The sequence below is a fragment of the Palaemon carinicauda genome, chromosome 19 (genome assembly GCF_036898095.1).
Source record: "Palaemon carinicauda isolate YSFRI2023 chromosome 19, ASM3689809v2, whole genome shotgun sequence".
Taxonomy (NCBI): domain Eukaryota; kingdom Metazoa; phylum Arthropoda; class Malacostraca; order Decapoda; family Palaemonidae; genus Palaemon; species Palaemon carinicauda.
The window spans coordinates 128,615,718-128,628,761 of NC_090743.1; the positions used below are offsets into that span (position 1 = coordinate 128,615,718).

Below are 13,044 nucleotides of genomic sequence, written 5' to 3' on the forward strand. Positions count from 1 at the left end.
ACTGGAAGTTATGGCCTGTGACACTAGAGTACCAGATCAATACATGGTACTCTCCAAATCCCACTTACTGACGGTAATGAAGGACTTGTACCACTTCATAAAGGCTCGAAGAGCCTGTCGTGAATTCGTGTTTGCCGGTGCCACCGTGAAACACGAACCCCGGAGGCTGATTTCCTCCAACATCTGGGGAAAGCACCTGTTTCCTTCTGACCTTGTGAAGGAAATAACTGACAGAGCCGCCACGGAGAATAGGAACCTTCTCCACAAGTGGGGCATGTCCAAGAAAAGGAAACCCTCTCAGGACGACGGACCTCAGCCTAAGAGGAAACCTCAAAAGTCAAAACCCCAGCAACCTCAGCAAAGACGTCAGTTTCCGGGACCCGCTACCTCCCAAGTGGTTGCCCAACCACAACAGACCTTTCAATTGGTCCCCCAACCGGTGTTGTCACAGTCACCGGTCTTCACCCCTGCCTTTGAGCAACCATCAACTACCTTTCATGCCAAAGGTAGAGGCTCATTCAGGGGTGCAAGCAAAGACGCATCTCGCCGTCCCTCCAGAGGTAGAGGAGGAAAGGGAGCTAGCGGCCGAGGCAACAAGTCCTCGGGACACCAGAAGCAATGAAGTGCTTCCGGTGGGAGGAAGACTCCGCCAATTCCAGGATCGTCGGACCTTCGATCCCTGGGCACACAGCATCATCAAGAACGGTCTAGGCTGGAGTTGGACGCAACCACCCCCAATCTTCCAGCAGTTCTTCCAGCAATCAACCCCCCTTCTGGAAGAATATGTTCTAGACCTCTTGAACAAGAAGGTGATAAGGAAGGTAAAGTCCACCAGGTTCCAAGGGAGACTGTTTTGTGTTCCCAAGAAGGACTCAGACAAACTCAGAGTCATTCTGGACTTATCCCCCCTCAACAAGTTCATAGAGAACAACAAATTCAAGATGCTGACGCTTCAACAAATAAGGACCCTTCTGCCTCAAGGTTCCTACACGGTCTCTATAGACCTGGCGGATGCCTACTGGCACATTCCAATGAACCATCACGCTTCCTCCTACCTAGGATTTCGACTCCAAAGGAAAAGCTACGCCTTCCGGGCCATGCCCTTCGGCCTCAATGTGGCCCCTCGGATCTTCACAAAACTGGCGGATGCCATAGTACAACAGCTCCGCCTAAGAAACGTCCAGGTGATGGCCTACCTCGACGACTGGCTAGTCTGGGCTCCATCGCCCGAAGAGTGTGCAAAGTCTTGCAACGAAGTTACCCAGTACCTAGAACACCTGGGATTCAAGATCAACGAGAAAAAATCTCGCCTCTCTCCAGCTCAGAAGTTTCAGTGGTTGGGAATCCACTGGAATCTTCAGTCACACCGCCTTTCCATCCCCCAGAAGAAAAGGAAGGAAATAGCAGGGTCTGTCAAGCGACTACTGAAATCCAAACGCATTTCAAGACGACAGCAGGAACGAGTTCTAGGCTCTCTACAATTCGCCTCAGTGACAAACCCAGTGCTTCGTGCACAGCTAAAGGATGCCGCGGGAGTCTGGAGACGCTCGGCATCCATCGCTCGAAGAGACCTCAAGAGACGGCTTCCAAACAGACTACGACGCCTCCTAAAGCCGTGGTCGGAAGAAAAGGCCCTGAAAAGGTCCATTCCTCTCCAACACCCTCCTCCATCACTCAACATCCACACGGATGCCTCACTGGAAGGTTGGGGAGGTCACTCCCACCAGAAACAGGTTCAAGGTACCTGGTCTCCACTATTCAAGACGTTCCACATAAACATCTTGGAGGCCATGGCGGTCCTTCTAACTCTGAAGAAGTTATCCCCGCCGCCCTCGATCCACATCCGTCTAACCCTAGACAACTCGGTGGTAGTTCGTTGTCTCAATCGCCAAGGCTCAAGATCGCCCCAGATAAATTAGGTGCTTCTCCCAATCTTCCGTCTGGCGGAGAAGAAGAAGTGGCACCTGTCTGCAGTTCACCTACAAGGATTCCGCAATGTGACAGCGGATGCTCTATCTCGGACAAACCCGATAGAGTCGGAATGGTCTCTAGACGCAAGATCGTTCTCCTTCATCTCTCACCAAGTCCCAGAACTTCAGATAGATCTCTTTGCAACGAGCGACAACAATCAACTTCCTCTGTACGTAGCCCCGTACGAGGACCCCAAAGCAGAAGCAGTGGACGCCATGTCACTGGACTGGAACAGGTGGTCCAAAATCTACCTGTTCCCTCCCACCAACCTTCTGTTGAAAGTCCTCTCCAAACTGAGAACCTTCAAAGGGACAGCGGCCCTAGTGGCTCCCAAGTGGCCCCGGAGCAACTGGTACCCCCTGGTCCTGGAGCTGCAGCCCAAGCTGATCCCTCTCCCGGGCCCAGTTCTCTCTCAACAAGTACAGAAGTCGACTGTCTTCGCTTCATCATCGAAAATCAAGGACCTTCATCTCATGATTTTCTCTCCCTTGCCGCAAAGAAGAGGTTTGGGATCTCGAAGAAAAGTCTAGACTTCCTAGAGGAATACAAGACCGAATCCACGAGACGGCAATATGAATCATCCTGGAGGAAATGGGTCTCCTTTGTCAAGGCAAAAAATCCTAAAGAAATCACAATTGATTTCTGTATGTCCTTCTTCATTCACCTTCATGGACAAGGATTAGCAGCCAATACGATTTCCACCTGCAAATCGGCCTTGGCTAGACCAATTCTATATGCTTTCCAAATTGATCTGTCCAACGACATCTTCAACAAACTACCAAAAGCATGTGCTCGCCTACGTCCAGCACCCCCTCCGAAACCGATCTCCTGGTCACTAGACAAGGTACTCCATTTCGCCTCCAACTTGGACAATGATTCATGCCCCCTCAAGGATCTGACTCAGAAAGTTATATTTTTATTTGCTCTCGCTTCGGGAGCTCGAGTCAGCGAAATAGTGGCATTATCAAGAGAAGAAGGACACATCCTGTTTACCGATTCAGGAGAAGTGACCCTCTCCCCTGATCCGACGTTTCTCGCTAAAAATGAATTACCCACCAAAAGATGGGGCCCTTGGAGAATATGCCCCCTGAAGGAGGATGTCTCTCTATGTCCAGTAGAGAGTCTAAAGGTCTATCTTCGCAGAACTTCGAACTTTGGTGGAGGCCAACTCTTCAAAGGAGAAACATCGGGCAGCGACCTGTCACTGAAACAATTAAGAGCGAAAATCACCTATTTCATTCGCAGAGCGGATCCGAACAGTACACCCGCTGGTCATGATCCTAGAAAAGTGGCATCTTCTCTGAATTTCTTTCAGAGCATGGACTTTGAAAGCCTTAAAAACTTCACGGGCTGGAAGTCCTCGCGAGTTTTCTTTAAACATTATGCGAAACAAGTGCACGAAGTCAAACATTTTGTGGTAGCCGCAGGTAGTGTTATGAAACCTGCACCTAACTCTGCGTAGAACAGTGAGTTACTTGGGACTCTAACTCTTCGGGTGCCTATGTTGACCCTCGAGCGATTCATAGTGATGTCTAAAAACACTTAGTGCTTTTATAACTGTTCTTATCCCAGGTGAAATGTCATAGTGTCACACAAGTGCCGCATGCCTTGAGCATGATGTGTTATTTAAAGACTTGCGTTCCTCGAGAACGAGTACCTACTAATATCCTGAAATTCCTTTTCAGATTCAAGAGCAAGCCTTTATTTCTATGTACATTATTATTACTGTAAATGAACTTTACTTTTGCTGTAAATTATTCAATTTCTGCATTGTGAAATAAAATTTCTATTTTATTACTTATGCGTCTCTTTCAGCTCCTACTTACTATGAAATACATACCTGTCATAGTTTTATTTATTCCTCCTTTCTTATGGTTATGAAGAATTTAAGATGTTTAATCCTAAATTATATTCACCCTGACTAAGTAAGGTTCCTACACGAATACTTACTTCTGATAACCAAGAGATGAACTCTATACACAGTGCCCAACCACCACTGGTCTAATTTCAGAATGTTCCTATACAAATACCAAACATTCCGCTTCATCTCTAAGTTCTTCAAGTTCTTCTCTCAGGATGAATAGCCCTTCAATACCACTTTGACGTCGGCATAGCCCATGGGAACTTCCTGCCAAGGGGGGCAGGATACTTCGTTCCTATGGTTCTTTACCTAAGATTACTTTGCTGTTTTGTCAATGCCTAGGCACTTAATACTGGGGGGAAAATCTACCACGATACATTGATTCTCTGGTACTCTTCCATCAGGACGCCATGGCTTGAGCCCAAAAAACGGATTTTGAGCGAAGCGAAAAATCTATTTTTGGGTGAGATAGCCATGGCGTCCTGATGGACCCTCCCTACTACTTCGTCCAGTTTTGTTCCCACCCTGTGCTACTGTATCATGGTGATGGGCAGCAACTGGCTTCAGGATGAAGACGGGCGTGACGTCATTAGAGCAATGGCGTCCGTTTGTTTACGTCTCGAGTATCAGTAGTAGCCACGAGTGAGATTAGCTGTGGAACGGCTCCCAGCTATTCTCAGTCCTTACACACCGAAGCATTAACTCTGTTCGGGGTGAAGATGGCTATGTGGCGCGTTCAGACATGCGCGTCCCCTGTTGTATTACGATGTCTTAAAGGGAAACCTTTGAGATACTCGCTCCAGAAGTTAGAATTCTGTGATAACCTGTGGTTAAATTCTCTGGGAATATCTTAGTAGTCTTATACCCAAGGAAGCTACCAAAAAGGAACCTTCCATCAGGACGCCATGGCTATCTCACCCAAAAATAGATTTTTCGCTTCGCTCAAAATCCGTTGATTATGACCTGTTTGTTGATGTACCGCAACTTGAATCTTTTTCGGTTCGGGCAAACCCCCAGGTAGACACATTTTTTTGCTCGAACTTCTAGCTTTGGATTTTCCCCAAGCTTAGCTCAAACTTCACAGCCAAACAATTTCAACAATTTCAGGTCGTCACATTCGAGGTTTCTCCCATTCCACAGCATGGATGGAATTCGTTTATGGCCATTGACATTGTTCTATTCTTGATGTAATTTGCATGAAGAATGGCTTCAGTCCAGAATTTGTGAAGTACTAGAGACTCTATTATCATAAATCTTGAGGAGAGAATGGGATTGTCAGCCGTCTCTCCATTCCCTTCTCTATAAGAAAAACCAAAAATTCCTTGCTGAAATACTCTTCTCATTATCAGTGTGGAGGCATTGCAAAAGTCTGTTGTGTTTCCTCTCTGCCTTGGCCATGTATTCCTTGAATTTCTCCATTGTTTCACTTTTCTTCTCCACTATAGCAATTCCACTGTGCCTTGAAGGGCCATCTAAAAAAGGTAGCAAAGTAGTGGCTTCCACTTGCATTCGATGATTCTCAGGAATCTGACAAACATCACTATGTACTATTTCCAGTACTTCACTACTTCTTGATTCACTTGCAGGCATTGTCTTATTTTAGGACTTACCTTCCATGCATGTTGTGTAGTGCAGTATTCAAGTTTAGCTTTTGCTTCACAAACTTTGTGTAAGGGTAGTACATGTCCAAATCTTCTCTGCCACAAATTTATCGTTGCTCTATTTCCTGTGATTTCTATATCTTCATTCTTATTGAAATTTCTTTCCTACACTTGAAAAATGTTCTTGCCTTTGCCCTGATACATCTTCACTGCCTAATTCCAGTATCCTTTCAGAAATACTTCTTTTATATCTTTCACTTGTTTGACACCTTTGTAGGTAACTAACTAAAATCCTTTTTCATTGAATTTTCTTTCAGACAACAGGTTTTGAACTAGATTTGGGGCACAGTATGCTTTTTGTAATTTCAACTCGTATTCACCATACTAGTCTTTCATTTTCATAATCACTTTTCCTCTGGCCAGAATGGAGACTTCTTGCCATCGCCCCATTTTACGTTACCTGTGATGCTACTATCAAAATCAACAACTATGTCTTTATGAAGTGTTATGTGATCACTAGCACCAGAATCCAAGTTCCATATCAATTTGCAAGCTTCTTTCACTGGTGACTTGTTCACAATAGCATTTATTTTTTCTGTCATTTCACTTTCATTTTCAATTACTGAAACAATTGCCTTTGTATCTGTTCTGGTTTTGTCAACATTTCCTGATAGCTCCTCTTCTTTATATTCACTTTCATGGTCTTTATCACTGTCATATTGTGCTTTCTTCCCAGATATTTTTTTTCCTGCTTCTTTTATTTTATCTGTCCTTGGTATTGTTTCTTCTTTCTTCTGTATCTGCTTTCTTCCTTATCTCTTCTTTCTTCAAATTTTGGACAGTATCTTGCTATATGTCCAAGCTGGCTACAAGAATATCAGACAAATCTTTGGTCCTCTCTCTTAAAGCCTCTTGCGCCTTATTTTCTTTTATAACTTATACTTGAAATTCCATCTTCTTTTCTTGAATCTCTTCTGAAGTTCATTTTATAAACTAAAAGCTTTTCTTCTTTTCTTGCTTCAAGTTTATCTTGTATCTCCTTGGAAAGCAGCACTGACATTACAGTTTTGATATATAAATATTCAATTTTTGAGAACTGACTTTAACAAAATTTGATATTTGGGAATATGTTTAAGACCTCTCAGCACAAACGCAGCTACCATTGAGTTTCAAAATTGAGCTACTTCTTCCCCTAAAGCTGCATTTACATCCCTCCCCAATCTGTATACATACGCTATATATTCCTTCATTGACATTTTTTCAGTTTTCTCCAGTTACACAGTTCTTCAAGCACATCATCAATTTGAAATGTATCCATTTTTGTGTGGATATCACTTAAAATATCCCATGCTTCCTTTGCTTTGGTGCATTCAATGATGTTGTCTAGCTCTAAATTATCCTCTCCTTGTGTGATATAACTCAGTGCATCATCGTTGTTTCTTTGAAGTTGCATTTGCGTCCAGTCATCTTGATCGTCGGCATATCTTGGATCTATACATTCCCACCACCTCTTCTGAGTGAGAGTAGCTTTAGTTCTCTTCGCCGAATAGAAATAATTCAATTCATTCAGAATTTCATGCCTTTTTTCCTTTGTCTTCGCCTGCCATTTTGTGTACCTCTCTGTGTCACGGCACCCTTGTAGTTCAGTCCTTCCACAATGTAGGACACGATGTTGTTCTACTTCCTAATTTTCCCCCTTTTTACGAGATTTATTTCACTGTTGGCGCTTGGAGTATCCTGGGCCCAAAACCTGGTAAAGTTTGATTTTCTATTGTGTGTGATATTTCTCTTCATTTAATATACATTCTTTCTAATACTTTCTTTCTACCTTCGTGAGTTGGATTACCAAAAACACCTTTACACATGTTGCGTTCTAATGTCCAACTGAGGTTACAAGGTACGGGTGACAGAACAACACACTACAGTTAAGTCTCGCCGTATGGGGCGGGTTTGTTTACATTATGGTAAGGGAACGACTGACGTTGGCATTCGTTACTTCCAGGCGGTAAAAATGGAAATCAAATAATTACAAAGAAACAAAACTGAGAATCACATGATCAGATTATTTTAACATGTATAATAATGGCCAAGACCCCCAGCATGTACAGAATACCACTAACATAAACTTTCACACCTAACCTACAAACCTTGTCCTTACCTGCGACTCAGAGTATTCTTAACAATAAGGTTGGAAATAAGGAAGTTACAGGGCATGGCCGGCATCATACACACACCCCTACAACTGCCCCAAGCAAACAATTAATGTGAGGACTAAACTTAAGAGAAATTGAGTCAACCATTCTTCTATGCCTAAGCCGGCCTACAAATGCTCCTAAATCATGAATGTCTATTTCTCCCCAGTTTATCCATTGTATAACCAATACACACACACAGATTGCCCGGACCATATTTCCGGACAAGGCTCTTTAACGGTCAGTCATAGCCCCCAAGAGTAGAAGACCTGACCAGTGTTGTCAGCGTCTTGCAAAATCTCAGCTCACAAGAATCTGTTTTTAGAGTATTGCTCCGCCCAGATCAATCACACTTTTCAGAGTCTGCTAGATACATATGCAAGAGAATCAGCTTGGCCAAGAGCCACACCCAACCAAGACAAGCCTTAGTATAACCAATATGGTGATACCTAACGCGGCGTTGAATTATCCTACTCTGAAAATATTAATAAGACTTTATTACCCAGAATATCCTGAAACATATTAAAATTTAAGTTTTTACAAGATAATTAAAGTTTTTATGGGGGATAACGAGAATGCAGTCCCCCGCTACCAAAAATTTCACACCTGAGTTGACCACATTTGGGTCAATCGCAAGGGTCAGCACCACCGGAGTGAAATGGTGAGCCTCTCATTGGGGGAACCACCTTCGTGATCATGGCCACACAGTGTTTCCTGCCAGGTAAGTATGCTCTTGCCACTTGCTTGCTTGCTTGCTGAACGATTGTTCAGTCTACATAGACTGAACACGGGCTCTTGCGTTGGCAGCCCGTCGATCTCGTGACATATGTTTGCCTCAAGTAAATGAGACATTCCAAATTGTTTTCCTACCTAAAGGAACTTCCACTCTTGCCACACATCACAGCATCCAAGATGAGGTGAACTGAGTACACTTCTTCTCATATTAGTTTGTATGCAATAAATTCTTTAAGATGATGTATATAATACATTTAAGTTCATAGAAACATGCTTGAACCATTTTATAATATAAATAATGCATCTTAGTGAATTATTGTAAAACGATATTTTTCTTAAGTGACTTTTCAATGTTTTTTATTCTTTGTCTGTTGACAGCTTAAGTTCTAAACCTCCCTCCCCCCCCCCACCCCTAGGGGATTTCCCCTATTCAATATTTCGGAAATCCTTTTAGTTATAATAAATCCTAACGAAGGAAAATGTCATCTTTTACAAACAATACATATAGATTTACATACAGGTGGCTGCTATCATACATACACCCCTTGATATATATTGATAGCTAAAGTAACACAAATGGAAAGCTTCACAATTTATAGAATCCATGATTGTAAAAAAAAAAAAAAAAAAAAAAATGAAGATTAACACTAATCATTAGGAGGAAAATTTAATATTCAATAAGTAGATGTCCTTATAACAAGAGCTTTGCATCTTCTAAATATCGAAATAAGTAGATGTCCTAATAATAAGTGATTAACATCTGCTTGGCTCGATTCGGTAAAGATTACCAGGACCTTATATCAACCTCCACAGCATACTACCAGCTTATATCATCTACAAAGCATATTACCCAGCTTATATCACCTGCTCCGCATATTACCCAGCTTATATCATCTGCTCAGCATATTACCCAGCTTATATCATCTGCTCCCCATATGACCCAGCTTATATCATCTGCTCAGGATATTACCCAAGTAAAAAAAAAAAACTGTGGAGAGAGCTAAGAGAGACCACAAATTAAAGGTCATCTGGTTATATCGCCCAAGTTCAGTCGAAAGGCGTATGGTTATTCTAATTCTCTTTAATCTTCTATCAAAATACTAATGACAAGCTTTACTGAATATCAGTTAGAAACAATAGACTTAATCCTTGACATAGGTAACTTGTAGAACATTGGAATCTAGTTTTGATAGGCTGAATTAAAGTCAAGCTGTTCAACAGACCATGAATTTTCAGCAGCTAATGCAAGTAACAGTCAAGTGCTTGATTTCCTCACTACAGGATCGTAAGTCTCGAGGTAGTCCACATAACGTGTTAAGCAGAACCCCCTGGCCACAAGTCTTGCTTTGTGTACCCCTACCTCACCTACTTCAACGTATTTTCTTCTGAATACACACTTGCAATCAATCATTTTGTGTCCTGTAGGTCTTGGCACTGTTTTCCAGGAGTCCATGCTTTATAACATTTCATTTCTTGCAGCATTGCAGCTTCTCATTTGTCTTTGTCAGGACAATTGAATGCTTCTTCGACAGTCAATAAGTATTTTGGAAAATGCTGGAAATATGTATTGACTTTGCAACATTGGCACTTCCTTGGTTTCCTCATCCTTTGGGATCTTTGACAAAATTACGTTCTTCGTCATGGTTCTCTTGATGATTTTCTTGATTATCATGATTTTCTTGTTTTTCAAGAAATTCTTATTGATTTTCTTTACTGTTTTCAAAATTTTAAGGTTTGTCTTCTTGATTATCTTGATTTTCTTCCCTGTTTTTATCATCTGAGAAATGGTTCTCCCCAGTGGAGTTGTTATGAGTGTCCGAGTCAGATAAGAAGAAAGTTACTGCTTGCTTCTTGGGTGCAGTTTCTACTGTTGGTTCCCTTATCTTGAAAGGGTAAATCTCTTCTTTAAAATCAATGTTAATGGCATTGATCATGACTTGTTTGTTGATATTCCGCAACTTGAATCCCTTTTGGCTTGGGCAAACCCCCATGTAGACACATCTTTCTGCTTGAACTTCGAGCTTCAGTCTCTCCCTAGGCTTAGCTCAAGCTTCACAGCCAAACACTTTAATCAATTTCAGGTTGTCACATTTGAGGTTTCTCCCATTCCACAGCGCTAATAGAATTTCGTTTATGGCAATTGACATTGTTCTATTCTTGATGTAATTAGCATGAAGAATAGTGCAAAAAATTCCCCTCACAACGATTTAACATAACATTTTTGTGTATGCGTCTGTATAACCATAATCTTCCTTTTACCGTAAGGTTATTAGTATTGCGTGTTCATACAGGTTATTGATTGATTGATTATTGAGAATTGTCAATTGTCGGGTAATTGGTTAACAGAAATTATTTTATTTCGTTTATGTCTCTATTCATGAAACCAAAATTTGCATGTCTTCGTATTTTGTAGAAATATGTTCTTAATTGCATATTATGTTAAGAGTTAAAGAACCACATTTTACGAGAGAATAACACTCTTACGTTATTGTTATTTTCATGCATGACTATGGTTTTAGTATGTAGCATTTCACGTATGGTCAATCACCGTAAAATATGCTTACAAAATGTTAATATAAATTTCAGTTTTAATAAGAAGTTTCGTTTGTGCTTCTGGCAAATGTGTTGAACCTGTGGTAGTAATTGAAGGTACTGTAACTAGTTTACATCTCGCCAGAGAATCTATCAGTTGAGGTCAAAGGCTAGAACACAACGAGAGCAGTGTTCGCCCTATGATTCACCTAGTTCGCGCTCTTCCATAGATGTATGGGCATGATACTACCCATGAACGTAGTGGCATGAAGATAGTGGCATTATTTTACAATACTTTTGACAGTGATGCAAATGTTTTCGCCTTCAGGGACCATATAGGGGATAGGCTAGTCAGTGACTCTTTCTAGCCTAACCTAATGTTAGGACCCCTATATGCTTCCTTCATCCCCTGCCTTGGCATTCCCTCTATTTAGCCTTGATTCCTTTTCTGAGTAAAGGGATTAATTGTCTAATAGAGTATATATCGCCTCTCTGTCCTCCCTAAAGGAATGAACCCCCTTTAGGGCTGAGTCCGAGAGTGAGGTTAGGCTAGCCTACCTCTATGGCTAGGATAGTCTATGACTTTCCTGCGATAGCGATATGTCTTCTTCCTTTCCTAGTTCAGGACTCTTAGCCCTGTTCTAGGTTAGGTTAGGAAGGTTTCTCTGTTCCATGCTGAAACTGTACTCTTGCACCGTTTTAGCTGATCTGCCTGATCTTAGGTTAGGGAGTGTCCTCCCTTTCCTTAGTGGCCGCTCTGGTACAGAAACCCTTCCTGGGAAGACTTCTCTCTTCTCCCTCCCCACCTATCTCTTGTATAGCCTAGCCTATGCTTAGGTTAGTTTATACCCATCTGTCCCCTGTCCTACAACTCCTCCTTAGGGTGGAATAGTAGGGCTACCCGAGCTTCCTTGTGCAGTCCGCTCTGGTACATATACCTTCATAGTGTCCTATAAGGTTAGTTACCAGTATAGTTCTGCATATGGGAGTCTCCCCCCCCCCCCTTTGGGTGTTCCCTAGCCCTCCCTTGGGCTACCTTGCTCCCGGTCCCTAGTGACCCCTGCTCATGGATGTTAGAGCCTGCCTCTATCATGGGTACACCCCCTCAGGGAGGGGGAGGGATGTCTGGAATCCTGATGGTACTTCCTACATCCCTTCCCCCCTCCCCCCTGTCTCTCCTCCTATCCGGGTGCCGGTCTCTTGCCGCCTCTACTGTCGGCAATACCTGCCTCCTACTTGGTGACTCTCCCTAACCTTGCCGCCAGCCCCCCGTGTACCGAGGGACTGCCGGCTGCCGCCGGCTACTACCGGCGGCTCTCCTACTCCTATCTAGTCGTCCGCTTGCCGGTCGACCGCCGGAGTGCCGGCATATACTGCCGGCAACCCGATACAGCCTTTACCATCCTTATCCCAGTCACCAACCTGGCATCCTCCGACTGCCGGAGCCGCCGCTCCCTGCCGGCGTGCCGCCGTTGTGCCGGCGGCCGCCATCCTGGTATTTGACTGACTTTGAACATTGTCTGTCCTAATGCCAGAATCTATGCTGGAGCGAGCTCCGGCATGCCGGTGGCTTGCCGGATGCCCCGGAGGCGTCAAGAATACTTGCACCCCCTTACTGTAGCTATCATAAGACTATGATAGCCCTATGTCGCAAACAGATAAGCTGCTTCTGCTATTAAGATCAGTACCTAGTACTGCTCTATTAGTGATCATGCTGTCTCTTTGCATTCTTCTAATTCCAGCATGCTATGTGCATCTTAGCACGGCTGGTTGCCAGAAGCAGTTACCTTTTAAATGAGGCCTTCTGGCCCTTAACTGGGAACCGAATGAATTCGGTCCCAATCTTGTCCTTGGTTTTTTCCATGGAATTCCAAAATACTCGGAATTCTAGGAAACTATATCCAGTGCCCTCGGTCACTCGGATTATCCAGGGACCAAGCTTATGGTAACCAGCCGGGCGAGATGCATGGAGCATGTTCTCCTTTACTATTTTCATTCTCTATGCATCACACCTTCTTTAAGTTAAAATTAATGATTAATATTAACTTAGTTTAAGAGCCATTCTTATGACTCCCCCATACTCATTTTCTCTTTCTTCCACAGGAGGAGCAGATGAAGTGTGATTTCGCCTTCTGCGCTGTGAAACGCCCGC

General features: G+C 43.1%; 1 non-coding gene across 1 annotated transcript; it reads right to left on the reverse strand.

Moving 5' to 3' along the window:
- Nucleotides 1-8,185: 8,185 nt before the first annotated feature.
- LOC137659374 (U1 spliceosomal RNA) lies at nt 8,186-8,354 on the reverse strand. The gene has a single exon (XR_011047502.1). It is a non-coding gene; the product is annotated as a U1 spliceosomal RNA (small nuclear RNA).
- Between the last annotated feature and the right edge of the window lie 4,690 nt (nt 8,355-13,044).